Raw genomic sequence first — 9549 nt, forward strand, 5'->3', positions numbered from 1 at the left:
TCTAGATGTGTGGTGTGGTGGTTAAGAGTGGTGGACTCGTAATTTGGTGAACCGGGTTCGCTTCCCCGCTTCTCCACCTGCAGCTGCTGGGTGACCTTGGGCCAGTCACACTTCTCTGAAGTCTCTCAGCCCCACTCACCTCACAGAGTGTTTGTTGTGGGGGAGGAAGGGAAAGGAGAATGTGAGCCGCTTTGAGACTCCTTAGGGTAGTGATAAAGCAGGATATCAAATCCAAACTACTACTACTACCCTTCTTCTTCTTCTTCTTCTTCTTCTTCTTCTTCTTCTTCTTCTAGATTCATCTAGTCTAAACCCCTGCAATGCAGGAATCTTTCGCCTAGAATGGGGCTCAGACCCACGACTCAAGATTAAGACTCTTGTTCTCTACCAAAGAGCATTTCATGTAAAATGCAAAAATCCACCCGGATGGGCATGCTGGCTCCAAAAAAGAGGACATGTCCAGGAAAACCCAGACATATGGCAACTCTAGCAAGAGAACAGTTACTCAACTAGCAAAGAACATAAAATTCAGTAGGAAGAACCCTACACACTCTCAGTAGACTTTATTACTACTACTACTACTACTACTACTACTACTATTAGCATTCATATCTGCCCTTCAGCTGACGGTCTCAGGGTAGAAATATACAAAATCCAAGCCAAAAATTAAGCAATAAGTTTAAAACAATGTACAGTGGTGCCCCGCAAGACGAACGCCTCGCAAGACGGAAAACCCGCTAGACGAAAGGGTTTTCCGTTTTGGAGGCGCTTCGCAAGACGAATTTCCCTATGGGCTTGCTTCGCAAGACGACAGCCCATAGGGAAATCTCCGGGACAGTGGGGAAGCGCAGCTCGTCTTCCCCGCTGTCCTCGGACCTCCTCCGAAGCCTGGCGGCGGGGCGGGGACACCTCCTCCCGCCGCCGGGCTTCGGAAGGATGCCCCGATGCCGGGCGGCGAGGCGGGAACGCCTCCCCCCGCCGCCCGGCATCGGAACGATGTCCCGAAGCCGAGCGGCGGGGCGGGAAAGTCTCCCCCCGCCGCCTGGCATCGGAACGATGTCCCGAAGCCGAGCGGCGGGGCGGGAACGCCTCCCCCCGCTGCCCGGCTTCGGGGCGGGAAAGCCTCCCCCCGCCGCCCGGCTTCGGGGCATCGTCCCGATGCCGGGCGGCGAGGCAGGAACGCCTCCCCCCGCCGCCCGGCTTCGGGGCATCGTCCCGATGCCGGGCGGCAGGGCGAGAAAGCCTCCCCCCGCCGCCTGGCATCGGAACGATGTCCCGAAGCCGGGCGGCGGGGCCGCGAAGCCTGGGCGCGCTGGCAACTCTCCGCAAGGAGCGCTCCCGCTGCTTGCGGAGAGGTCCGCGAAGCCTGTCCTGGACCTCTTCTGAAGGCAGGCGGGGGGCAAAAGTCTTTGTCCCCCCCTGCTTGCCTTCCCAGGGGCTTTTAAATCGCCCGGACAGCAGAGAAGTCCTCCGCTGTCCCGGGCGATTTTAAAATGCCGCCCGCCAGAAGAGGTCGGGGGAAGGCGGTTTCCATAGGAACGCATTAATTGATTTTCAATGCATTCCTATGGAAAACCGTGCATCGCAAGACGAAAAACTCGCAAGACGAAGAGACTTGCGGAACGAATTAATTTCGTCTTGCGAGGCACCACTGTAAAACAAAATACAGAGTTCAGTTATGAATGAAATGAAGTAGGAAGCTGCCCAGGATTAGGTTGCACTGAGCATATTTAAACTGCTTTTATTGGGATTTGAATTACATGTTTTAACGTGTGTTTTTAAATGAAGTTGTACATTTGTTTATTACCGTAAGCCACCACTGGGAATCTATAGTCCTGGAAGGTGACCTTAGAAATGTCTTACATAAATAAACCTATCCTGCAGTATCCCACAGAGACCAGGCAATTTGAACACCATGGTCCTTCAGAGAGAAGATTTTTTAAAGATTCGGCTTCTCGAAGGGAGGCAGGAGGGAAGGGTTGGTTTCCAAAGCACATGGTGGGTTTGTCAAGTGACAGAAGGTGGGATCAGTTTCCCTCCACAGAGCAGATAGAGTAGACTAAAGGAGAATGCAAAGCTGAATAGGGAACCTAAACTCAGACGGATCATGTCCTTGAGTGCCTAGTGCAAAAGTACTTGGTGCAAAGAAAGTGTTGTGTGCAAAATCAAGGTGCAGAATCCTATTATTAAGAAGCACAGGTGGTTTTTAATTAGTTTACTGGCAGGGACAGAGTGTCAGGGTGCTGTCAGCGGCTGACAGCTGATTGCCCAGGAAGCAAGGAAAAGTTTATCACAGTCCTTTTTTATTTCAATCTTTACAGAGAGAGGCTATAGAACCCAGCCTCTGGGATAATGGTGTTGTCCCAAGTGAATCTCCACACACACACACCCCGTCCCTCCCACTTCCTCATTCATCACTTCTATGGGTGCTCCTACGTGCCCGCTGTCTTTGAGCTCTTTGCTCTCCTACTTTTAAAGCTTGCCGGGTTCTGGAGGGTCTGGAATGCTTCCGAATGACAACATGTCAGCCAGGTGTTGCTCTGGCTCTCCCATGATTTCCCAACTTTCCCCCTCATCTGCCTCTGAGCTGCCACCTCCCTCAAACCCCTGTTGTAAATCTATACTGTCTTCCTTTTCCTCCTCCTTGGAAGGGTCCGGGTGGGGAGGCGGTCTCCACCATTCCTCCTCTGCCCAGTCCCTGACACAGTCAAAAAGGGCTTTGCTCTCACAAGGGTTAATGGAAGGGCAAATGGAGGTTTAAAACCCTTCTGCATGGTTATTTTATTAGTTCGCTTGCTTGCTTGCTTTAGAATTTATTCATTTCATTGAGTTTATACACCTTGGGATTGCTAAAAACAACAACAACAACCCTCAAAGCAGGTCCACAAAACATAAAACAGTGAATGCAACCCTTCCAGCTACAGTTGTGTACCACAAGGTCAGTAAAGACTGCCTACCACCAGCTGGTGGGGAGAGGAAGCTGTGTTCCAGTGGCAGCTCAGAGTAGCCTCCTGACAGCCAAGGGTGGACACTGAGTACTGGGGCTCAACCCTGATTGCATCCAATCATGGGCAAGCCAGGAGGCACCATTTGTGAGTGGACCAGAGGGGAAACTTCTTCCCTCTCGTCCACTCTCTGGATATAAGAGCCAGCCACGTCGAGGCCCCAACCAGATTCCCCCACCCACCCAGCCCTACTCTTTATGCTGGTGGGCTGCCCGAGGGTAAGCCCTGTGGAGGACCGTGCTGCTTTGGTTGCTATATTTGGGGCCAGAGAGGAATTCGCCTTCAGACTGACTGGGCCAGTCGGAGGGTTTTGCCTACCTCATAGCAACTTAATGGCGCTAAGGCATTGGGTTGAGTTCTCAGTCTAATCGGATGGGGGTAAGCCTCCCCTCCTCTCTGAGGGATCAGGTCATCTCCTTAAATGGATCCTGGGGGTCAGGTGCTTATGTCCAGACAGTTGCGGATGGGCCATAATACCCGCAAAAATGGTGATCGTGGGGGGCGGGGTGTCCCAATTTGATGTACAGTGGTACCTCGGGTTAAGAACTTAATTCATTCTGGAGGTCCGTTCTTAACCTGAAACTGTTCTTACCCTGAAGCATCACTTTAGCTAATGGGGCTTCCTGCTGCTGCTGCGCTGCTGGAGCACGATTTCTGTTCTCATCCTGAAGCAAAGTTCTTAACCCGAGGTAATATTTCTGGGTTAGCGGAGTCTGTAACCTGAAACATATGTAACCTGAAGCGTATGTAACCTGAGGTACCACTGTATGTCATAGGGTGAACCTTAACTTTGCCAATTAATAATAATAATAATTATTATTATTATTATTATTATTATTATTATTTATTGAGTTGGTTGAGTCATGATACATACCCAATGCCTGCACCAAAACCTCCTGACATCTGTAATCAATAAAGTTGTATCCTGTTTAAATCCCAATTGCCATTTATTGCATCTATTACTGCAGTTCCAACAAAAGCCCGCAAAACAGCTTACAGCGAAATAATTAAAGTATAATAAACATAACTGTTGCTGGAGGAGACTCTTGAGAGTCCCATGGACTGCAAGAAGATCAAACGCATCCATTCTTAAGGAAATTAGCCCTGAGTGCTCACTGGAAGGACAGATCGTGAAGCTGAGGCTCCAATACTTTGGCCACCTCATGAGAAGAGAAGACTCCCTGGAAAAGATCCTGATGTTGGGAAAGATGGAGGGCACAAGGAGAAGGGGACGACAGAGGACAAGATGGCTGGACAGTGTTCTCAAAGCTACAAACATGAGTCTGACCAAACTGCGGGAGACAGTGGAAGACAGAAGTGCCTGGCGTGCTCTGGTCCATGGGGTCACGAAGAGTCAGACACGACTAAACGACTAAACAACAACAAACATAACTGTGGATAGATAACCTCAGGGGCCGTTCTTTTTCCCCCTTTCTCCTGGTCCTTTCATGTTGCCCTTTCCCTGCAAAAGATGCCCAGTGAAATGCCACCTGCTTTGCATCCCAGCCTCTTCCTCAGCCACCCCTCCATCCTCATTTGAAGCGAGAACACATTTAATGTAGCAATATTTAACAAATTGCCCAGACACCCACCCTTCTGCTATTTCCCCCCGGCACCTGAAAGAAAAGGAGCTGATGCTGTGCTTGATTTTGCTGCGCATGTATATGCATTTAGCGCAATTAAATTTCACCTCAGCAAATCTCCATTTGTTGTATGTACTCATCAGGAAGATGGATGTTTCGGTTATGAGGCCAAATTGATTCCATCGCTTTGTATTTAAGTGCAGCAAATGAATAGTGTTTTTTAAAGCCTATTTACTTTTCCATCGTTCCTATCGCTCTTTATGAGGCACAATAACAAAGGGTATCATGGCACCTCGCAGAATAACACATTTACCTCCCATGAGCTTTTGCATGTAAAAACCTACTTTGTCAGATGCATGAAGCAGACAGAGAATGTTAGACACACACACACACACACACACACACACACACACACACACACACACAAAACAAAAAACCCCAACAAAGTATTGCAGTGTATCCACCTTCCTAAAAGGACTTTTCCTGCTCAGTTTTCATGGTATCCGTTCCATTGAGGCAGAGGATGGCAAATGTGGCAGGATGATCCACATTATATTCTGGGAATTATTCGCGTTCTTACGTAGCTGCATTGTTTAATACTTTCCAGGCATATTATAAAGCAGTTGTGTTCTGTGTTATGAATCAAGCACTGCTAGGAGTTGCTTCTTTTTGTTTTCCAAAGTATTTATTAGCGATAATAATAAAAAATGGTGCGATGCGAGCTAATGTTTATTCTGAAAGTGTGGCCCAGAGGAAAAAGAAGTTTGAGAAACACTGCCTTTAAAAAATCACTCCTATCCCCACACCCCAGACATGTACCTTCTGTTTTTCTTTCCCAAATGCCACTCTGTATCCCATTGCTACTAAGCATGCTCAGTCCTTAGTGGAATATGTTAGGAGGGTGGAATTGACCCAGTAACTGTTCTTAAAACTTTTTTCCCACTTCTGCAAACCATGGTATTCCCCTGAGCATAATAAATAGGGGGGAATTTAAAAGATAACTTTAGAATATTTGTTTTGGAATTGAAAAAGATGGCTAACCTTAATTATGATAATCTTTTTCATTACTTTAATTCTAGAAAGAAAGAAAAAAGCTGCATCAGTCCTAAAGTATGATTTTTTAAGCTGTTGTGCATATCTTCCTCTCTTAAAAGTTGTTTTGTAAACTTACCATTCAGAAAGCTTATTTGCATGTTTATCTAGAATTTTTTATAAATTTCCAAAAAAAAAAGGGGGGAAGTCTGTTATGCGGTAAATATTTTACGAAGTTAAGGACTCAATCTCATTGACTTCAGCAAGAGAGTTATGCGTATTGTTCTCAGCACCAATTTTCCCATAAGACTTGACTATGGTTGCATGGTAATGTGTTCTTATTCTGTTTCTAAAGCTGTTTTTTGTATTAGTGTTGTGGTACAGGATTAAAACTGATGGTTATTATTATTATTTTAGAAAACAGGCTCTGCACTTTACCTTTTTTTACTTCTTACTTATATTGCAAACCATTTTGTTTGCATCTTTTGGTACCCCCCTCAATCACTGTATCCTTAACATCTTTTCCCCCTTATGAAACAAAAATATGTGCCATTTATTTAATCCCTGGTGTTCATATAAAATTTCCTGTAAACTTTTGCATAGCCCGTTATGTAAGTTAACATACTCTTTTGCATAGGAGCCAACTCTAGGAGTCGAGGGCCCTTTGCCCCCCCCCCCGATAAAATCTTTGAGGGGGCCAGCCCCCCTCCCCAGGTTGATGGCATTACCATTCAAATATTGGGTGTGTGCCACATCTTGTGATTGATTATGCAGGGCTGGGCTTACCTGGGCCCCTCTAATATGTTATTCAAGTTGGCACCCCTGATGCGCTGCTATCAATTTGTTTTTGTTTTCTTATAAATGATTTTTATTGGTTTTACATATAATCACATTATGTAACATCATACCCTCTTGTTTTATCTCTTTGTCTCGACTGAGCCTAACGACTTCCCTCCCTCCCGTCTGATGGTTTGCAAAATTAAACTTGACATCTTTACATTTCGCTTCGTTTCCTATCCTTGTTATATCATTACCTGGAATATTATATTATTCAACCTGAATAGGTAGCAATTTCACCTTACGGATCTTCAGATAACCCTGCTAATGATGTTAATTGCTTACAGTCTTTCAAATATAATATAAATTTATTCCACTCCTTTTGGAATGCTTGGTCTCGCTGGTTCTGGAATTTTCCCGTCAGTTTCGCCAGTTCTACAAAGTCCATCATTTTAATCTGCCACTCTTCTTTTGTTGTTTCCATCTTTGGGCTAACAAAATTCTTGCCGCAGTTGTTGCATATAAGAATAATTTTTTATCTTGTCTCGGTATCTCTCTACTCACTATACCTAATAAAAAAGCTTCAGGGGTTTTTTTAACAAAGGTTTTTTAAACATTTTCTTTAACTCATTATATATCATTTCCCAGAAAGCTTTTACCTCTTTACATGTCCACCACATATAGTAAAAAGTACCTTCCTTTTCCTTACATTTCCAACATTATTTTTCCCCCCTATACATTTTGGCCAGTTTAACTGGCGTTAAATACCACCTATACATCATTTTCATAACATTTTCTTTAAGTGTACTGCATGCTGTGAAGTTAAAACCTTTTATTCAGGGGCCATGCTAATCTTCTCTGTATCGTTCCAATTTTAGTATATGTGCTGCCGAAGCAAGCACAGCCATCAGATTGTTTGGGAGGGATCAGAAGGCATTGTACACCCCCAAAAAATTCCCCACCTACAAAGGATGGGTGAAATAATATTTGAAAGTGGCATCTCTGGCAGAATCAGGAGTTTCAAGAAGACTCCTCAGGGGTCTCTAACAATTTTGGAAATGTTTGTACCATATCTATTCATCAGCTGCGGATTTCAGTCAATTGAAAGGCATTGCCTCAATTATCCAAGAGATTTCTCAATTTAGCATAGTGGCTCTAATATATCTGCAGGTAATAGACATAGGTCCAGTGGAAAGAAAACAGGCATCTGAAAGAGAAGGACTTTAACGATTTGGTGAGGCAGATTCAATAGCAGCAATGTTTTTATTGCCTTTACTTTACCAAGCCTGTAATCTTTTGTATTTTAAGGTGTATTGTATTCAATACTATTGTACACCAATTTGGTAACTTTTGGTTGTGAAGCAGTTTAAAAATGTGCATATAAAAAAACAAGTAAAATAAATTTCCCAACCTTCCCTATATGTTCATTGGACACACCCTCACCCTTAATCGTATTGTGTGTCCAAATTAGGTCTTCACAACTGGTGACCCACAATGCCAAAGATAGCCCACTGGCCATGTGTGACAGCCCCTCAAAATAAAATCCCTGCTTTTGCTGCTGCCTAAGACGGCAAAAAGTCAGTATAGAGATGGCAAAAGCACTCGGCAGACCACCATAAACAGCTAGTTGTAGCTTGTACAGTGGTACCTCAGGTTAAGTACTTAATTCGTTCCGGAGGTCCGTTCTTAACCTGAAACTGTTCTTAACCTGAAGCACCACTTTAGCTAATGGGGCCTCCTGCTGCCATCGTGCCGCCGGAGCACGATTTCTGTTCTCATCCTAAAGCAAAGTTCTTAACCTGAAGCACTATTTCTCGGTTAGCGGAGTCTGTAACCTGAAGCGTATGTAACCTGAGGTACCACTGTACATACCTTGGTTAGTTGGTTGATTTATTCATTTGTTTGTTAAGACAGGAGTCAGCAAACTTTTTCAGCAGGGGGCTGGTCCACTGTCCCTCAGACCTTGATTCCTATGCCTCACAAATAACCCAGAGGTGCATTTTAAATAAAAGGACACATTCTACTCATGTAAAATCGCACTGATTCCTGGACAGTCTGCAGGCCAGATTTAGAAGGTGATTGCGCCGGATCCGGTCCCCGGGCCTTAATTTGCCTACCCATGGTTAAGAATAAAAAAAGAAATTGGCTGCCTGGAGAAGTGTGATTATAATGCACTGAAGAAGAATTAACAATTAATCAGTAGCGAAACTGGAGTGCGAAAAGTTGTAACCTACAAGCCGCATATCTGAATGTGGTCATTTGCCCCAATCCAGTGAGAGAGATGTCTGTACGGAAGAGGGCTACATGAATATGGTTGAGAAAATGTGGCTACAAATTGGGATGTGTGGTTCTATCACAGTACTGTTCCAAGCCCTATGGAAACCTCTTTCATTATGGCGACAAAGTCTCATTCAGAGCTGCTAAGTGTTGCACACAACTGGCTGACCAGAACTAGAGTGGACTAGAACCAATATATCTAAAATTGACCTTTACTCAGTATATGGCTTATTAAACCACTTTTGTATGCTTTAGTAAAAGCTCTCCAATGAATTATGAGACCGAAGTGAACCTTGGAAAAGGATTTTTCAGTTTAATAGAATGTTATAGGAGACCTTTTGTGAATTCAGTAGTCAAAGCAAGAATGTTGGTTGATAGATATTGGAAATCTTGTGAGGTTCCTTCTTTACCAGAGGTGCAAATTTAAGAACGTAAGCATTACCTCGCTGGATCCGGCCGATGGCCCATCTAGTCCAGCAACCTGTTCTCAAATTGGCCAACCTGTGGGGAAACCCACAAGCAGGATCTGAGCACAAGAGTCTTCTCCCCTCCTGTGGCTTCCAGCTACTGGTATTAAGAAGGATAGGCCTGGTCATGCGAAAATCATATCATCTGTATTAATCGGCGATTAAAGGTATTTGTATTGGTCATGGTCCACAAGCACCAAGGAGGACTGCCCCCCTACTGTCCTCATAGGTTTTCAGGATGCTGCCAGACAAGGAAAGGTTTCTTACTGTCCTTTTTTATTTCAAACCTTACAGAGAGAGGCTATAGAACCCAGCCTCTTGGATAATGCCGTTGTCCTGAGTGAATCTCCACACACACACCCCTCTCTCCCACTTCCTCATCACCTCCTCTATGGGTGCTGCTACGTG

This window comes from Podarcis erhardii (assembly GCF_964252035.2).
Source record: "Podarcis erhardii genome assembly, chromosome: 12".
Taxonomy (NCBI): Eukaryota; Metazoa; Chordata; class Lepidosauria; order Squamata; family Lacertidae; genus Podarcis; species Podarcis erhardii.